The sequence below is a fragment of the Nelumbo lutea genome, chromosome 6 (assembly GCF_056320005.1).
Source record: "Nelumbo lutea isolate HS-2025 chromosome 6, American lotus-T2T, whole genome shotgun sequence".
Lineage (NCBI taxonomy): Eukaryota > Viridiplantae > Streptophyta > Magnoliopsida > Proteales > Nelumbonaceae > Nelumbo > Nelumbo lutea.
In genome coordinates, this window is record NC_142689.1 from 12,492,821 (window position 1) to 12,513,494 (window position 20,674).

The 20,674-nt window shown below is 38.6% G+C and overlaps 2 long non-coding RNA genes and 1 pseudogene across 3 annotated transcripts; 1 reads left to right on the forward strand and 2 right to left on the reverse strand.

Moving 5' to 3' along the window:
- Positions 1-814: 814 nt before the first annotated feature.
- Positions 815-2,291, reverse strand: LOC148847381 (uncharacterized). The gene is made up of 3 exons (XR_016100401.1): positions 2,138-2,291; positions 1,458-1,751; positions 815-1,363 (listed from the first exon to the last, which is right to left on the reverse strand). It is a non-coding gene; the product is annotated as an uncharacterized LOC148847381 (long non-coding RNA).
- A 1,499-nt stretch (positions 2,292-3,790) lies between these two features.
- LOC148847382 (uncharacterized) lies at positions 3,791-4,247 on the reverse strand. Its single transcript, XR_016100272.1, has 2 exons — positions 4,061-4,247; positions 3,791-3,968 (listed from the first exon to the last, which is right to left on the reverse strand). It is a non-coding gene; the product is annotated as an uncharacterized LOC148847382 (long non-coding RNA).
- Positions 4,248-12,146: 7,899 nt separating this feature from the next.
- Positions 12,147-14,306, forward strand: LOC148847383 (beta-1,6-galactosyltransferase GALT29A pseudogene; annotated as a pseudogene). Its single transcript, XR_016100247.1, has one exon. The product of XR_016100247.1 is annotated as a beta-1,6-galactosyltransferase GALT29A pseudogene (transcript).
- Positions 14,307-20,674: the final 6,368 nt, after the last annotated feature.

Genomic DNA, 20,674 nt, shown 5'->3' on the forward strand with positions numbered 1-20,674 from the left:
ATCTCATTCCCACCAACCAGAAAAAGAAAAGGACAAGTAACTTAAAAACCACCCAAGTCTATTTCTGATTCCCTTCTGAACTAAAAGAGGTGGGGGAATAGGTGATTCTGATTCTAACATAAGCCAAGCAGACCCTTATTATGCTTAGAAAGATTGGCAACCCAACCAACAAACGGATGGATCTTTTGTATAAACAAATAGGAATTATACCTGTGTTTTATTGGAATTTATAAAACACTTTAGCACCTGTTTCATTATTAAAAAACAAAAGAATAAGAAAACGATTTATGTGGTCCAATAGCTATTGAGGAATATCCGATACCATGTAAATGTAAGGAAGATGTTTTGTGCCCCTAGGACTACTTTTTTCTGTTTGGTTGGTTTGGAAGGAGAATGTCCAATTGTTTGGTTGGACGAAATCAAAATCTGATTCTCATTTTTGGTGGAATTGTATTCTTCTACTTGAATGGTTGATCATTCCCCCCTTTCCCCTGGGACTTCTCTTGGAAATGAAAATCCCATTTCCAACTGATTTCGATTTACATCTGAACCAGATAGGAGGTGGAATAGACCATTTTAATTCCAATTTCAAGGAATTTCTATTTCGATTCCAATTCTAATTGAAAACCAAACGGACCCATGTAAATGATGGGCTACGCAACCCAATCATGAATGAATACTTTATTGATCGGTACAATTTTAGACTAGCGAAGGGCGCCGTGCTCAGCACGGGTGAGTAATACCGAGTAAGTGGGAGAATAAAAAAAGAACAATAAAAGCTATAGTTGTGGGATCCGAATCCGGGTCTATAATGTAATGAACCAATTAATCTATGGAAAATATATATTACATAACAAAGAGAAGAAATACAACTTTTATATGCATGACTACAGAAACGATCTTACAAAGTTATTAAACATATAATTCCCAAAAGAAATACAAATTTTATATGTATCATAATGGAACCATCTTACAAACAAAACAAAGTCATCAAGCATGCTATTCATCTTGTGAACCAACAAGTTTTGTAGAATAGTGTCTTCAACATATGAAACTATCCTCAAGGGAGCACTTACCACAATAGAAAATGACAGAGGCAATGGTTCTTGCTTCGAAGCAAAGTTCTTCATGACATTTTACAGTTTTGGAGGATCAAGGGTAGGGCTAGAGGAAAGAGTAATGTGTGGTCGAGATTCGATCTCAATAAGCTGGGTACTGATCTGGCGACGAGCAAGGATGTTACAACCCTTCAAGACCTGATTTTCCAGTGCAGGGTCGAAGTAGAGCTCAACTCCATAGCCTTGTGCCATTTTCTCGATTCAGAACTCAAAAAATTTGCAGCCCAGAAACGAAATTTACAGACCTGAGTAAAAAACGACGCGTCAATTCAACAAAAGAAAAGCATACAACAAAGAGAGCCGCGTAGTTGAGATGAAACAGAGATAGAAGAACCCAACTGAATTTTTGAAAAAGAACGAAGGGCAGCATCCACCACAACAAGTGTAAACCAAAAGAGGAGAGAAAGGAAAGGTTAAAAAAACGAAGTAACCCGATAATTAAGCGATCAAGATCAATTGAAGAAGTGTGGGATTCTCTGATTTAAGTGGGATGGTCAGAAGACTCAGAAGTCAGAACACACAAGGGACAGATCGTCATAGGGAAAATTCGTAAGAGAGGACAGAAAGAGGGAGGGTGGGGGTAGAGCTCTCAAGAACCCAATCGAAGCCTGGCGTCGCCACCGCCTCCACCACCTGCAAAACACGAGAGAACAGATCAGAACTTAAAAGCATCTCATCATATACCGCATTCTCTCGTCTCATCTTAATTCTGCGTGCACTACATGTAAACAATGAGAAGGCAGAAATGTTACTGAAGCCCGACAAAACTATTATCACTGAACCACACCATATCTGGCCTTCTCTCACAGATGATCAATGGATGGAGGTAACTTCAAAATATTTGAGAGACCTAATTAAATTTGTACCTGCCCGTATCCTAGTATTGTAAAAATGTGCCTCTGTTCATGTTTACTTATTTGTTGCTAAGATCTTTTATCATGCAGGTTGAGGTTGCAATTGAGAGATCTTATACTATCAGATTATGCCAAGAAGAATAATGTGAATACTTCAGCTCTTACCCAATCTGAGGTTCGTGACATAATACTAGGAGCTGAGATTACTCCACCTTCACAACAGAGGCAACAGATAGCAGAGATTGAGAAGCAAGTAATATTTACCTCCTATGCTTGAATAGAATTGTCTATGCTCGTCGCATTGCTGATTTGTTGCTTCTAGAATTTCATTTGCAGGCAAAAGAAGCAAGCCAGCTTACAGCTGTCACAACAAGGACAACAAATATGCATGGTGATGAACTTATTGCCACCACCACAAGTCTATGCAGGCTTTTGGGTCCTGATGTAGCGCAATCCTGTTCAAGCCCGCGGGCCAAAAAGCCCGGCCCGCATAAAGTTCGAGTCGGGTTTGAGCTTTGCCAAAATAGTCCAACCCAAGCCCGGCCCGACCTATAGTTAAAACTAAGTAAAAACCCTATGTGATATTCATTTGAATAAATTTTTTGATTTGAGAATGTTGTTAATTCACTTGTAGGCCCATTGTTCATTTAAATAGGGGAAAATATTTAAATTAAAATAGAAAATGTGCATAGACAAAAATTCGAATTTCTTTTATTAGGTCGGGCTTCGGGCTTTTAATCAGGGCCGGGGCTCAGGCACAAGTTGTAGGCCTGTTGGTCGAACCAAGCTCAGCTCGGGCCTAACATTTTTCTGTTAATAAAGAATTAAAGCCCGACCCAAGCCCGACATAGCCCAATTGTAGGCCTGTTCATTTTTCTGATAATAAACAAGTCTACTTGTAGGAGATAATCTGGCTACCAGCAACGACGGGCTCAATGAATCTATAAAAAATGAATCAGAAAACCCATGGTGGCTTACCCGGCGAGATCACTCCAATGCTTAAGTTAGCACTTAATTACAACTTGAAAGTGATATCAGATTGTGAGATAACTAGAGAGCAGAGATTACGCATACCTTTGCCCCTGGGGTGAGTTCTTTATATACTGGAGTCCTCACGAGTTTGATGGAATAGTTCTTGGAATCCATGGGATAAAATACTAGTTATTACAAAGCATGATCCCATGCGGCAGTTGATGAGCATCACCTGAGCTCGTATTCTTCAAACCCAACCTATTGTAAATGCCAAAATGCCTTGGTGATCTTGCATCGAGGTAGGCTTATCCCGAAGTGAATTATTTCTGAGATAGTCCAGCTATCCGGGCTCAATACCTGATAACGCTATCCTGATAGCGATCGATAACGAGGTGATCTTAATTCGAGATAATCTTAATCCGAAGTAAATTTAGTTTGGGGTAAGAGGGTACCTGACGTATTGGTACCTAAAGTCACTTTGTAGCGAACTGGCTACGCCGAATTGTCACTTTATGACAAGTCATCTTAGTGTAATTTGGCATGCCATGTGTCAGCCACAAATCTTTATCTCCGAGTCAATCATATTTATGTGCATCAAGGTATTTTATTTACTGGTTTTATTGTTCCTCCTTAGGTTGAACATAGAGAGCTTAAAGACAGAATGAAACTTTATGATAACAGGAAACGGGATACGCATACATCATGCCAAAAAATATCTTGAAGAAGTTTATCTGTATAGCATATCTTGGTACTCAAATTGTAGGGTACCTATATGGTACAAGTCCACAGGCAATCCTCAGGTTAAAGAAATCCGCTGTATTGCCATGCCACCACAGTGGGGGACTCATCAGCAGGTCCATCTTCCATCTGCTCTTCCTGAGCATGATTTCTTAAATGATCTGGAGCCATTGGGATGGATGCATACACAACCAAATGAGCTTCCACAGTTGTCCCCTCAAGTATTTGTTTTTATCAGCAGGTCCATCTTCCATCTGCTCTTCCTGAGCATGATTTCTTAAATGATCTGGAGCCATTGGGATGGATGCATACACAACCAAATGAGCTTCCACAGTTGTCCCCTCAAGTATTTGTTTTTAACTAAGCATGATTTCTTACCTGGCCGTGCAGACTGCAGGCTGTAGTGGTTCCAGTTCTGTATTATAAAATCAGGCCTTGATTGAGTTTCCATTCTACTTTTACAGGATCTCACAACTCATGTTAGGATTCTAGAGAACAATAAACAGTGGGATGGAGAGAAGTGCATCATCCTCACTTGCAGTTTCATCCCAGGCTCTTGCTCATTAACTGCATACAAGCTGACACCAACAGGTTATGAATGGGGGCGAGTCAACAAAGATACTGGAAGCAATCCGCATGGCTATCTTCCAACTCACTATGAGAAGGTCCAGATGCTTCTTAGGGAGGGAGGGGGCAGAGCTCTCAAGAACCCAATCGAAGCCTGGCGTCGCCACCGCCTCCACCACCTGCAAAACACAAGAGAACAGATCAGAACTTATCGATGGCGGTGAATACTAAGGATTAGGCACTATCTGAATCTGATTTTTGCGCTCTCTCTCTCTATAATTAAATATTCAGTCCAATCAGACATGACTGCAACCTCCCATCCCTCTACTGTCAGAAGAAATTACAGGAAAGAGAACTCAAGAAAGAACAACTTGAATCCATTAAGACTTTTCTTCGTTTTAAAGAAACAGGAAAATGAAAAATATTAGAGGCATAACTTCATCTCCGGAACAAATACTCTTCGCCTGATTCCTAATCGACGTGCCTGATTCAAGACTGCACCCCGGGTGCTCAATTTAGCATGCTTCAGAACCCTAGCGAAGTTCTTCCGCCGGCGATCCACCACCAGGAAATCGATACCAGGGAGTGCTTCCATCACTTCTTCCGCCTCTCCCACGATTACTTCCGGCGACATGCCTGCCTCACGCATGGCATCCAAGTATTCGGATCTTGACTGTTCGTCTAGCACAATTCCTTCTCTATGCCACGCTTTGAGGATTTAGCTGCGGGTTCCATCCACCGGTCATGGCCGACATGAGCTCGGCGACACTGGATTCTTGGAAGACTTCGCACTGCAAATCAAATCGAAAACCATGGGTTAAAACCGAAGAAGGGGATTCAGATGAGGGAGGAAAGATAAAGAGGGAAGCAAGGAAGCGGAAAGAGAGGTAGAGATGAGTGGGAGAGCGGGAAGAGAGGGGAACAGGAATGTAAGATAGGGAAGATGGGGAAAGCGGGAATATTCACGCGTCATGCATGCAAAATGGAAGTGATCAGAGGAGATATACATTTGTCCGTCGTGCATTCTTCACAGGTACATGTCATTGATGTAAAGCTAACTACAGTACTAAAGCAATAAGATTCCGTTTTGCGAAAGGGGAGAGCACCTTTCGCTTTAATATATATACTAGCAGAAAGTGCCCGTGGTGAGTATGGGCAAATGGGAAGGAAAGGAAACAATTTTAAATAATTCTTTATAGAATAATTGGGAGATTAAAAATGAAAGAAAAAGTTGATATAACTTTCAATTAAAAATCAGAGTTCAGCAATTTACACTAATTATGTGTTACCTCATTTTTTGGAATAACTAACTCAATTTCAACTATGTGATAAACATTTACAAGACTGCAGCAAAAGGTAGGTGAACCACACAAAGTAGACTGTTTGTAGTAAGAATGAATAAGAATTAAAATAATGAGGCTTTGAGCTGCAAACCAAACATAGCATAAGTACACAAAATTTCTCATATTTTCTTATCTACAAATTCTCTCTTCTTTCCTCTTCTCACTCTGTCGGCATTATTTCTAAGCCCATTTACCCTCTGCATCGTTTTAGGAATTTGTTGTTTTTACATACTAAGTACTAACAAATGGAGCCTAGTAACTGTTTAACCCAGTCCATTGCTAACCCGGGATGGAGAGGGGAGTTGGGGCATCCCCGAGCATTGACAAAAAATTCAGGCGGTCCTAGAGTGGGCCTTTACAGCAACCTCATACAAAATGTACTTTCATATCTATTGATATAAAAGCAAAGTCTAGTGTCGCTTGTGAGTAGGTTCAATCCCAACTCTAGGGGCGGAGAAAGGGGAACCCATGGCCTCCCTTATGGCCGAACAAATCTCCACCCTTCATGTATATTTTCACCTTCCCCCACTCTCAACCTTAATGGCCATCCATATTTATTGCCCCTACCCCTCCCCCCTCCCCCCAATCCACTTAGATTTTGGCGCCCTCATACAAAATTCCTAGAGGAGAGAGAAATAATTTGTTACTAAAAATAAATTATTAATAAATTAATTAAATAAATAGAAATTTATATATAATAATTTACATAACTTTATTAAACAAATAAATCAATTATTTAATTTAGTAAAATAAATATTCATTCACTAATATGACATGACTGATCTAAGTTATCTAGAACCAAACCCAACTCATTGACAACCCTAAATATTGGGTGTAGGTTGAATTAAAAAAAATAAATAATTGGGGGTAATAAATTATTTAAATTATTAAAAAAATAATTGAATAATTTAATTTAGCATATTAAGTAAAAAATTCATTAGGATATCCCAAGTAGTAAATTATTATTTTTATTTTTAGCTATTTTTTAATTTCAAAAATTTTTTAATGAGTAATTGCAAATTAATTTTAGGTTTTTGAAAAAAAAAACTATAAAATGACTACCTTAACTATTACTTAAATAATTATCATCATTCAAATTAACTTAACTTTTATGAAAATTCCTACAAGAAGGAAAATCACAATTGAAAAATCACCTCTCTATCTCACACAATAAAACTGACTTTTAAGAAAAATCCTAGGGTTTCTTGTAGATAAGGGCAACTTTTTGGCCTGAATATCAATAAAAAATAATATTTTTATAAAATAACAAAAATAAGATAGATTTTTTTAAAAAATATCAACTAAGGGTAATAACACCGATCATCGTCTTCCTCTGCCCTTCCTTTGGTGATGGAGGCCGGAATTCCCTATGCAACTTTGGTGATTCATCTTCAGCTTTCAGTGACTGCAAAGAAGTAAAGAACGGACTAAAAAAATTCAATCGGAAGTAAACACGTCATCGATTTGTACTGTTTTCATATTACAGCAACTAAGGTGTTTACTCGTAATTGGGTTTCAGATCCGGAATCCTCATGGTTCATGCATATCGGATTAACCAAAAAAACAAGTGTTCAAAGCATTTCGAAACATCTTGAACGTATCAATATAATGGTGTATGACATCTGGATAACGATGCTCAGCAGTTAGCACTAAGATTAAATCGACTCGGACAACTCGTTTTACTTGTTCATTAGTCTCCCCGACGCGATCCACCACACAACCAACTTAATCCTGGAAAAGAGTGGGGCAAAACTCTTCAAAGTCGTAATACACGGAGAGATACTAAGTTCTTTCATTGCCTTTGATCAATCATATCTGATGAAGAAAGATTTGGCCCGACCTCTCTATTACGTGATATGTGGCAGAAACAACAGCTCGGTAAAAGGGGTCAAGCCTAGGCGGGAACAAGGGGACACGAGCGGACTGAACTCCCTACTGGGGGCCCGAACTCACCCCTTGTAACAGCTCGGGATACACTTCGCCGAACTGACTACCCTTGTAACAGCTCGGGATACACTTCGCTGAACTGACCCACCTTGTAACAGCTCGGGATACACTTCGCCGAACTGACCCACCTTGTAACAGCTTGGGATACACTTCGCCGAACTGACCCACCTTGTAACAGCTTGGGATACACTTCGCCGAACTGACCCACCTTGTAACAGCTCGGGATACACTTCGCCGAACTGACCCACCTTGTAACAGCTCGGGATACACTTCGCCGAGCTTGGGATACACTTCGCCGAACTTCGCCGAACTGATCCACCTTGTAACAGCTTGGGATACACTTCGCCGAGCTTGGGATACACTTCGCCGAACTGACCCACCTTGTAACAGCTCGGGATACACTTCGCCGAATTGACCCACCTTGTAACAGCTCGGGATACACTTCGCCGAACTGACCCACCTTGTAACAGCTTGGGATACACTTCGCCGAACTGACCCACCTTGTAACAGCTCGGGATACACTTCGCCGAACTGACCCACCTTGTAACAGCTCGGGATACACTTCGCCGAACTGACCTACCCTATATATACCTCCGAGCTCAAGACCGCCACGCTCAGCACTTCGCATCACTTGGCACCAAAACCAAACAAGTTGTACCACGCTTGACACTAAGGAAGTTCGTGCCCAAGGGTGCCGCGCCTGACTGACTTGGGATTTGACGTTTGGCGGCAACACCCTGAACGGCCACCTGCCACTGCCACTGACACCGCCATCTCCAGTTAGATGACGGCTAGGCAGTGACGGTTCTGTCTCAGCAGAAACGACGATGGCCGAATTGACAAGCACAAGGGTAATCATACCTGACCTGACAAGGGCCCCGGGACGAGTTTACGAAGTGATTATAAGAGCCCCCTGCCCCCCAACAACAGAGGTATGCAAAAACTTTGCGCTATCTGGTATTACCTTGCTTTTGAAGGATTCTAACTTGAGTTTCGGAGCCTCTACACCGAGTTCCCCCCAGAGCTTCCCCATCTCCTCCGTTTCAGGTTCCCTGCTACCCCGTTCGGAAGCAAGGCCGCGAATAGCTAAGACCGACCGGATTGCACTCCATCAATATCCAAATGTATTTTAGAAAAAAAATGAGGAAAACGAATAAAGAAACCCTTAGTAGGTAATGATGAATCATTTAGATTTCAAGTCTTAAACCGCTAGGATCCTAAACAGATCAGATGGAATGCTCGTTAATGGCAAAGAAAATGAAAGAACGATGGAGAAATCAATCCTGCGTGATTAGGAAGTGATCTCCAGCTTCCGTGGCCGTTCTTCTTAATATACTCAACGATAATCTCATCACCAGAGCTGCAGAGGAATTTCCGGCCTCCATCATTAGAGGAAGGGCAGAGGAGAAGGATGAACAGTATCATTGCCTTTCGTTGTATTTTAAAAAAAAAAGTTATCTTTATTTTTATTATTTTATAAAAATATTATTTTTTATTGATATTCAGGCGAAAAAGTTGCCTTTATCCGCAAGAAAAATCATTTTCACCTTTTCTCCCCATTTCAATCTTTCAAAAGTTAATTGACGCCACACCTTTGAAATGTCAAAAAATACAGATAATAAAAAAAATTATTTATCTATTAAAAAATGGCACGTGGCATGAGGTTGCAGTTATGCAAATGCCCAAAATCATTTAACAAATCACTCGGATAATGTTTACACTTCACACTTGTTTGCCAAAATGTTTAATTTACTGAACAGGTGGACCCCTGACATGTGGAACCCGATTAGGTTCCATGCGGTCGATATGTGGTAAGTAACAAGAACATGGGAATAAGCAGGGTCTCAGAGATTTGCAAATTTCGTAAGTACAAATTTAAAATTATCAAACGATATTCTAATACCTATTTAAAAGATACTTACTTGCCTATTACTATTATTATTGCCATCTAACCTATATTACCTAATCCACGAGTATTGGCATATTCATCACAAATCTTCCACAATTAAAATGCATTATTCACATAATACTTACAAGTAAAAAATAAATGAATAAAATAATCAATATAGGGGGATCACAAGGTACAAAAAGATTTTAGAAGTAAAAACAAATGTAAAAAACATTTTGGGACTGGGAATTGGTGACAAAAAGCATTAAATACAGGGGAAAAGGTGAGAATTAATATGCTTCGATCATTGATGAAATCGACATGTTGATTTAACATATGCTAATCAGTAGCTACCCCCACACGCCCTACACTTGAGGAGGCTCATTTGGCATTGCAGGAGCTCGAACATAATCACATGTGCAAATTATAGCACCACCGGCACAGGCGACCACCACTACCTTCGTTGTCGGCAACCACTACCACTTTCATTATGCAAATTACAATAAATCAAGGACAGAAAATGAAACACCACCGACCCAGAAACCACCACTCCAAACGTCGCCGGTAGACCACCGCTCGCCATAAACCACCATAATTTTCACTGGCCATCCTCACCACACGTTAAGGAAATAGAAAAGGGGATAAAACATAACACAACCAACATAGGCAACCACCACCACCACCACCATCGTCGGCAACCACCAACTCCTTCCATGACCATCCCTTCACACCACAGAACGCCAAAGTTAAAAATAAAAAATAAAAAAAAGGATAAAATGCAACCACGTCAATATAGAGAAAAAGGAAAAAATGCAATACCGCCAACCCGAAAGCCACCACCTCCACCCTTGTCAATTTCAAAATTCAATTGCTGATGTAAATGGAATCTATAAAAATAGCTACAAAACAAATGCAAATAAAATGGAATATACAGACGTAATCAGTTGAATCTATTACTTATAGTTTTACTCCCTCCTTCCTCAATGATGAAATTCTTAAATTCCAACAGTGTCCTTTTTGTTTTGTTTTGTTTTTTTCACCACTGTTTTAATTGTTCAATTCAACAGATATCTCGTTGATTTTTAATTAAGATAAAAATACATCTTAACAGTTGATCTCTTAGGATCTGTTTGTTTTATAGTTGGACTTAGAATTGAAATCATTCAGAATTGGACTCGGAATTAGAATGGGTCTATTTCTCTTGCCTGTTTGGTTCAGATTGAAGTTAAAATTGGTTGAAATGGATTATCATTTCCAATAAGGGGAATAAAATGGACATTCCCTCAAATGGGAGAATCCCATTTTAGCAGGAATGAAAATTGGATTCTGATTCTGCCTAACCAAACAGTGATATAGTGGACCATTTCGATTCCAATTCCAACCCCTATTCCCACGAAGCAAAGGGACCCCTAATTTAATTTGCCTCCATGCAAATGTGTATCATTACATTAAATATACCACCACCTACTCTAATGATATACATATATCAAACATTTAAGTTCTAATAATATGTTTTTTTCCCTACCTTTGCCCTTAAGGCTCAGTTTGAAAATAGTACAAATACAAATATATACAGTGTAAAAACATGCAAAATAATACAAAATATAAGGTTTTGCACTCTATATATTTGCATTTGTACTCCTTCCAAACTGAGCCTAAATTCTTCTACTATGAAATTTGATGATATGAATACATACATCCAGACATACGTGCATGAATAAGATGGACTATGCTGATATAAAATGCATGCATACATGCATACATGCTAGAATGGATCGTTTTTTTATACCAAAAAGAATTCTTCCACTAAGCTATATATATTTTTTTTCACCAAAAACTATATATACATAAATGTATCTACTAAGGCTTGATCACAACTCACCACATGGAAGAGAAAAATTCTTCCACTAAGCTATAATACTATAATTTAATGAAATAAATGAATGTGTATTAAGTTTTAATTTTCTAAGCCCATTTTATCAACATTTTCTTAATAATATTTTATTAACCAAAAAATGAATTAATTGATTGATCACTTAAATTAAAATTCTACCATTTCTCAAAATTTCATTGACATTTTTCCGTTTCTCATACTCTGACCTTGACTAGCATCAACAAATGAGTTCCATTTTGGAAAAAGGAAAGCTAAGGATATAATTGGAAATAAATAAAGAAAAAGGAAGCTGGAAGTAAAAAATTGGAAGTTTGAGACCCACGAAGGAAAGAGAAGAACTTAAGACTTGGCCCATATTTCGTGTTTGTAAGTTTGTACAGTTGTACTACCATATAAAAATACTTTAAAAAGGTCCATCCAAACAAGGACTTAATCCATACATAATGTGTCGGCTCATTTTAGGGAGTCATTTTGGTGGAATTATAAAAATCATTCAAATTGCAGTTGCAAGACAAACAAAAAAGTCACAAATTTTGGAGATTCCAATCACTCCCCTGCAACATATTGCCCGAAAATCGAAAGATCCGGGTACGGTTCGGATCATACCATAAGATGTCGGACATCCCTGACCTCACTCTCCCAACGTACACGTGAAGGCATCCAAAGACTTTCTATTTTCAAATAATTTTCAAAAGATCCCACATAAATTAAGCGTTTCTCAAAGTGGGGTCTCGACTCTCGAGTCCGAGTGTCCGACTATCTTGCGCTCCCAGCTGCTCATCCAACGGTCCATAAATAGGTAAAAGCAGCATAAAAGCCTAGACTACAAACCACGTTAAATTTCTAAAGATGATCAAAAGCCTGTAACGGTTTTCACGTTTCTCTGGAACAACACAGCCACAGCTCTTGGGCGAAGCTAACAAACCTAACAGAACCAGCTGCAGCTTCCAGTCAAGGCGCTTTTGCGGGTTTTTAGGGTTTAGGATCTGCTCACAATGACAGCTCCATTCTCTTCCGAGTAAGAAACGAGTTGAAATCGTCCTGAGAGAGAGCTGATCATTCCTTTGTTCTCTTCCAATCCCGTTCCTTCAGCTTCCATATTTTCTACTCCATCCTAAGGCTTAAGCTCGATTATTTTCCATTTTTTGTTCACTTTGTGAGGTCTACTTAATTCTCCAATTAGAATTCCCTGTATTCTATTTCTACGATTTCGTTTGAGTTATGGAGAAATGGCTTTCCCGCTTCAAGATCTGTGGTTTGTTCTTCGAATCAGGGCTCGACGAAATTTATATACTATAATCGAAAGGGTTTTTGGTCATTTACGTGTTTGGAATGGGGCGAAGGGCTTCCCTCTTCCATGAGAGCGTTTGTGAAAAATGGCGATGTCTCAGATTCCAGGCATCTGGTTAAGTTCTGTTGCTTTGTTGCACCAAATTTAGCGACTGTGTTGGAGCGGTCTCCGGATTTCCCCGCTTCGATGAAGAGGTCTCTTCGTCCACTGTTCAGTCTCCTTGTCCTTGTCGTGATTGTCACTATATTGAGCTGCAGGACCGCAGTTCGCCGGAGTTTCGGTGCTTTTCAGCTGGAAAATGGTGTGTCGATGAAACCAGCATTGCCGGTTTTTAACTCGACATTGCTTAAGAACGCGGCCATTGATATGGGAGAGGCGCATGTCAAGCAAGAGGTTGAGCAGCTGCTTGAAGGGAACTTTGGTAGCGCAGCAAGGGGCCGTTCAATCTCATCGTGGCAGCGTTCGCATCAATTCTACATTCGAAGCAGACCCTCTAGTAGCAGAATACCAGCCCAATTGCGCTCTCCCAGGTACTACAGGCTCTGGTCGGAATTCCGGAAAGTCCTCCGTGATTGGTTCAGGAATAAGTGGTATCAACCCGAGATCATGTCGGAGTTGATCAAACAGGTAAAAAGGCCAGTCGATAGGCACTATGGGCTCGCTGATTCCGACCGTCCCTATGCTTCTTGTGCAGTTGTCGGGAACAGTGGGATTTTGCTCAAGGCAGAGTATGGAGAGTTCATTGACAGCCACGAGTTTGTCATCCGACTGAACAATGCCAGGATCAAGGGGTTTCTACGCAATGTAGGGTCAAAAACCAGTATCTCATTCGTGAATAGTAATATCTTGCATCTCTGTGCCCGGAGAAATGGCTGCTTCTGCCACCCTTATGGCGAAAAGGTCCCAATCATTATGTACATTTGCCAACCTGTGCATTTCTTGGATTACACTCTCTGCAATTCATCTCATAAAGCTCCATTGCTAGTTACAGATCTCCGGTTCGATGTCTTGTGTGCTCGTATTGTCAAGTACTATTCCATGAAAAGCTTCCTAGACGAGACAGGGAAATCCCCTGAAGAATGGGCACCTGCCCATGATGGTAGCTTGTTCCATTATTCTTCTGGTATGCAAGCTGTCATGCTAGCACTGGGAATTTGCGACAAAGTTAGTATGTTTGGTTTTGGAAAATCAGTTCAAGCAAAGCATCATTATCATACCAATCAGAAGGCAGAGCTTCATTTGCATGATTATGAAGCAGAGTATGCCTTTTACAATGATTTGATTGAGAGACCACGGGTAATACCGTTCCTTTCTGACAAATTCAAGGTTCCTCCTGTGGCCATGTATTATTGAGCTGTTAATAGTTAACTTTTCAGGGTTCCGTGGAATCTGTTCACTAGTCATCAAGTTCTAGTTGTTTGTTGAAGCTGTAATAGTAGTTTCCTACGACCCAAAAGGAAAAGAGAAGAAATTTGAAGTATTCTTTTTCATTTTTCCCTGTACTATCCAAGGTTGTGCCAGGTGTTTTTCATTACCACTGTTGTCTGGAAACTTAATTTAAATGTTGTCATTAAATGGCAAGAAATGCTGTAAAGGAAAGAATGCTACTCCCAAATTTAGACTGGGATAAGGATTTCTGTAAAAGAAAGACTTTAATTTACGAAGGATAAATCACATCTCATGTGTGCTACCAATTCTTGCTGGTTTTCTACTCTTAACAGTAATTGGGGCATCCTCAGGATTGATTTCCCCAAAATTCTTCAATTCAAAGTACTTATAATGTGTTCACATGATTTGGATTTCAAATTGGAGCCATGATTACTTACCAAACATACTAAGACATTGATTACCAAATATATTAATTTGTATACCTGTACTTCAGTCTACAATAGGAATTTTAGTGTCAATTATACTAAATGTATATCTTAACGGTGTTCTAGTTCCTACAGAATTTTAATATCTTACATTAAAAAGGTGGAACCCTATCAGTTTATGTAGTGTACTGGGCATATTTCAATATGGATCACTAAAGTTGTTTTTTTGGGTCCTAAGGTGAAATATGGAACTTAACTTTTCTTGTTTAATCTTCAGCTTACGTTATCCATTAATAGGATGGATCCTCCACGGGGAAAATTGATGTTAACATGTACAACTGGAAAATTACTCAAATATGTAAAGGGAAATTTCTTTTCCCCAGGGAGCATCCATCCTATTAATGGATCACATAAGTTGAAGAGGAGTAATTTATCTTTGTTTCTTGATATAGTTGAGAGCTTATAGTTGTTCTATTCTAAAGTTGAAAAAAATTGTGAGTTACTGCTTTTGCATCCTTGCACTTTATAGACAGAGAAGCTGTTCTATGGATTTTTCACCTTCCATCTGTCAAATAACTGAATTACCATACCTCTTGCATAGTTTTTGTACCTGTTTGTCATATCCATGGTCCATGGTTAAACTTGGTACACTTAATCCATGTTCTGAGCTGAATTCCTCTAAAAAATAGAAAAAAGAAAAATGAAAAGGTCTGTCCAAGCAGGTTTTATGCCATAGGTTCCATAATGATATGAGATCTGTCTCATCAACCAAAATTAGTTTCCCAAGTGTCATACTGTTTGTTACATTCTGTGTAAACTGGCTGTGAACATGTAGTTGAGCTTTTCCTCACAGGATATGAATATGTTACATCATTGTCGTCATCCATGCCTTATGCCAACTATATGGGGTCGGCTACATGAATCCTGTTTCGCCAATCCATTCTATTTAAAGCCATATCCACTGTTAAATTGTTAATGGTTAAATCATTTCTTACTACTATCCGTGTTCTTATTTGAACAGTGATTGAATGATATATACTGTGAATCCATATTTAGAACCGTCAAAAATTGCATTTAACATTACTTGCATATGAAATTCTTTGGAGACACCATGACCTAAAGAACTTTTTTGTACATTGTCTATGTCAATAAACAAGTATAACTGCAGTGATGTATGTGTGTATTCAGGTGTAGTTAACCTTCAGATTGATGTGGATGGTGGATTCAAGGCCACTGACCAAATTGCTTATGAAATTGCATGTACATATGTTCCCTACCTAAGTGCTCAGAAACATGGACTGGAGTGGGATGAGAAATGGTGGAACATCCAATCTGAAAAGCTCCAGGGTATAGAACCATGCTAGAGTGTACACACGTGTCTGGGTTAAGAAAATTAATGGAATTACTATACATTTATAGCTGTTTACTTATTTTAAATGATTTATTTAACTTATCAGTAATTTATTTTATTGGATAGCATATATCTTCCATAGGCATAAGAATATCTTATTAACAATATAAGAGAAAGTGTGAGTGGATTAGCAAAATTAAAGGGAGAGAGTGACAAGAGAGGGGGGATAACTTATGGGAATGATAAGGGGCTGTTTGTGAGAGATGTTTGAAATGTGAGAGTGGTCTTTAGAGGGTTCTCATGTGTGCCCACTCTAAAGCTGTTTAAAATGTTGGACTGGCCCCAAGTGAGATAGTTTTGAGAACCAAGTCCTTATCATTGGAAGCAAATTGAAATATAATTTGTATTTTAGTTATGTTTTTACTTAAAGAATAAATGGGCTGATGATGAAATATCTCTGCTTTCGACCAAGCTGCATGGGTTGAAATCTCCCAACTGTCAAAATATAGTTAGGTGTTGGAACAAGGGATATTAATGATGAAAGGGGATTATTGTTTCCTTGGACATTATTTTATAAGAAATAAAAGTACACATACTTTAGGCTGACTGGGGAATCTTCATCCTCAACATAGTTTCTCAATACTCCTTTTTCTTATTACTGGTAAAAAAAAATTGTTATTATGGTTAATGAGGTCTAGGTTACCCTTTATGGGGAAGGTTTCTGGGCCCAGTACAGGATTTCCTGTTGAGATTTTTCAATATTTCTAAATAAAATGATCTATACTCGGTGTTTGTAATCATTTGCTACCAGTTTGTTATGTTGAGTTCATATTCTTCCATTTTGAACTATTTTGGTTTTTCTCTTGGAGAGGGTTTTAACTTCATGAAGCTCTTCCAAGTTCTAGGAACACAAACCTTTAAAACCAGTAACCTAGTTCTGTATTGAAATTGTGAGCATTTAAATGAAGCTTCCTTTAACACCATTGTTATCTTAACCTTCCAAACTTGAACTGTGCTTTTCTTAAGATAGGCTTTTGAGAACCTCTGTCGCTTTGAGAAATATATACTGAATTTTGATATGGAGTTGCTCAAGATCAAGTTTTTTAATTACAATGAGTCCGAATACAAATGACTCTCAAACTTGATGTCATTGACCTCTTACATTTTTCATACCAAAGTTGGATCTGTTGTGCATTGAGGCGAATCACCAAAACCAAGGAGCTCATACATGCGTGTAAGACTTACACACAAGAGCTGGACACTACCTTTAACCCAAAAGCTTAAGCAATTAGGTTGTGTCATCTCTCATTTCTCTCCAATGTGGGACTCTACATTCCATACACTCACACGTGCATCTCAACAAGATCGATTTATAAAATGGGATTAACCACTTTGGCAGGGAAAAGATAGTAATGGTGTAGATAATATACACTAATGTCCTCTTTTAGTTATTGTTTCTTCATCTGCTTGTGTTTTGAATCTGATAGGCACAGAAATGAGAAACATAGCAACAATCCCAAATTCCAATCACCATACTTTGATTAATAGAGATAGATTGTAAGCAAGGCACTGAATATGACTAGAAGAAGAGTGGCACAGGTAGAGGTTGAGACGAAAACAAATGATAAAAAACACTATCCATTTATGTTTGTATCAGCTTTTTGTTGTCTGTGTGTTCTACTGATGCAATTTAACCGTTATGTTGTTGTTGCAGTCATGATTTTTTTTCCCTTTTTGGGTGGGGGATGGGGCTGGAAAAAAGTTCAGTTTCCATGGGGTGTGATATTCCATCCAGACAGATAGGTGTCCAGGTCTTAAATAAATTGTGATTTAAGGGATAGAATAGAGCTAAGCTGTCCAGAAGTTGCAGATTAAAGACTCATAAGCTGCAATGTGGTAATCAAGCTTATGCTATTGGATGGGAGACTCGTTAGGAAGAATTTTGGTGTACTGTGTTGCCATGTATTGTACAGTTTGTTAAATGGATCATAAAGGCCAGAGTGAAGGAATTCTACTTTTATGTAGGAGGATGTTAAAATCTAGAGTTATGGGGAAAGAGAAATATGAACGTATAAAATACAAAGTCATCTCAAAACCAGGAAATCAATTACATCCTTGCAAAGTAAAGCATATTATCCTTATATTTATGCGGTGATCGAACACTAAAATAGAAGTCTATTCTGAAGTTCTCTATGAATGCCTGAATTATTGTCATATAATTAACAGCAAGATAATTCTCTAGAACTCAGGTTGCAGATTTGCAGGTCATGTGCTAGTGCATGGGCAATTGTACAAGCACGGCAATATGTCTTCTAGGATCTTCTAATTCTGAACCACGCAAAATGCTCATGGCTTGGTTTGATTGCAGCTGGTTTCTATTGAATTACCTTAAATTGCATTGTTAATCCTCTAGTTGTTGAATTTTTAAATTGCAGTCATGTTTATACCAGTAATTACTCTTCATTTCAATTCTTCTCTCTCTTTCAGTAGGCAAGGTGCTGCTCTGATGGTCTTGAATCCATAACATCTCAGATCCCCATAGAGAACCATCTGCAAGACGGTGTTTGTTCCAGTGCTGGGAGTAGTTGTGGTAGTGGTGGCACCGAGCACTGAGTAGGTTTGTTCTGACCCTAATGATCTGGATTCCCAACCTGACCAAATGCAGCCCCAACAATTACAAGATCCGCATATGAAAAAAAAAGGCAGGGTGAAAAGTAAAAATTAGGCCTTGTTTGCTTTTCGGTAAGTTACTTACCCATATTCTTTTATTTCTCATGTAAATAAGGCAATGACCATTTTAACCATAAAAATCCATTATTAAAAAGGGCATTTTTGTCCCATTCAAGTAGTGGCAACTTCCCCCCTATGTGGAAAAGTTATTTACCCACCTAGGATACCCAGAAAAATAAACTTTCCGTGGCTCCCACATAAATCTGAAAAAAGAATATGGGATTCTTGGTCAATGGGAATGGGAACCAAAATCCCATTGACCAACTTCCCCCCTCACAAAATCCGAAAAAAGAACACCCCAATTGATTTAGGGGTGATCATGGCTGGGTTTAACAGTTAGCACCTATATAGCTTGGGCCAGGGCCTGACTTGGCCTGGCCCAGACCCCAGGCCTAGCTTTGGCCTTGTGTCATTAAGTAACCAAAGCTATGGACTATGATACCGAAAAGACAAGAATTCTTAACCAAACAACAGGTATAATAAAATTGGCAACCAATCAAGTGGTATATATATCAAAATTCACATGAGGGTTTTGATTCGTCAAAGCGTATCAAGTCTTTTTTCTGGCAGCGTAGATCTCTTCAAATAAATATCAAGAATATGTTATTGAAATATGAACCAATTATGCATTGGATCTCCAATTACCCTTCTAGGAGTTTTATCTTTTAGTTTGTAAATCTGCTAAATGTTTTTAACAAACTCATAATGTGATGTCGTTTGCTTTATCTGACCATAAGTATGGTTCCTCTTTCATTTTGCTGCTTAGCGCTCTAGTCCTTATTGATCTCCTTTGATTTGCAAATATGAATCCTAGTATGAAAAGGAATAGCTTATATACATAAATGCAACCATCTTTGTTTACCGAACAAATATGTAACCATATCCAAATTTGGTTATAGGTATTAGATGCCATTTCTGGAGCAATTTCTAGCTCACTATGTTCTCTATCCATTCTATCCATTGCTTATTTTACTCAAGAATTTCGTGAACAAGCAATACTTTTTATTTTTACTTAGTCGGCACGATAATTTACAGATGAGCAACTAAAGGATGGGCGTCAACATTTGAAACCACCAAAATGCCCAAACTCTTAGTATTTATTTATCGTATCCAAAAGTCTCAATACCGATGCAATACATACCTGATTGAGTGGCCTTGCCAATGATCTAGTAGTTGAGATGGGTAATCAGCATTACTCTCAAATTACAGAAGATGTAGGACCAACTTTGCAAAATTGTTAGCTCTCCTGCAGTATTGCAGTATGTCCACCAGGCCTTATGTGCCCCATGCACTGTCCCCACCTAGGTATGTCAATTGGATTGAATTTGATCCAATCCGATCCAGTCCAATGTGAATCCATTACAAATGGACCAGGTCTAATCCAATCCAATGAATATTTAAGATCGGTCCAATTCAATGTTTAGACCATCCAATCTTTTCAAATTTATTTTAATTTATATTGGTTTTAACCCTAACCTTACCAATTGACACCTATATTCTTATCTTCCACCAGTGGACTAGATATTGTCTCAATCCAACCGAATCCAATATAAATTCATTATGGATGGATTAGGTCCGATCCAATCCAATAAATACTTTGGACCCTTAGGTTTGGACTGGTCCATTTCTATATGTCTTATTAGTCAATCCAATCCGTCCAAATTGATTTTGGAGTCCAATCCAAAGCCGGTCAATTGACACCCCCTAAGTCCCTAATAGATAAACTTGTTAGTGATAGCCTAAAAGGGATCAAGCACCTTCTTTTTCCATATCATTCTCTAGTTATGGTACAAGTTTCGTCTAAACAACCATTACCATGCAGAAAAAAACAATCTTTTGTGAAAATTTGCATTTTAAGGAATTAATGCTCAATTTAGAAAGAGTATAAATATAAATATATATGTACAGTATAATTGCATACAAAATGTAAGGTTTTGCACTATAGATATTTGTATTTGTACTCCTTCCAAACTGAACTTCTAAAAAAAAAGAAAACCTACAACTTTCAATAGGACCATCAACTAGAAAATATTGCTAATTTTGTTTGGGGTTTCTCGGATTTTGAAGCTAGGCTGAGGTGGGTTGGTTGTTGTAAGGTTTGCATGGTGGGGTTGGTATAAGGTCTCTTTTTGATATTTTAAATGCTTTTTTTTTTTGTCTTAAATCT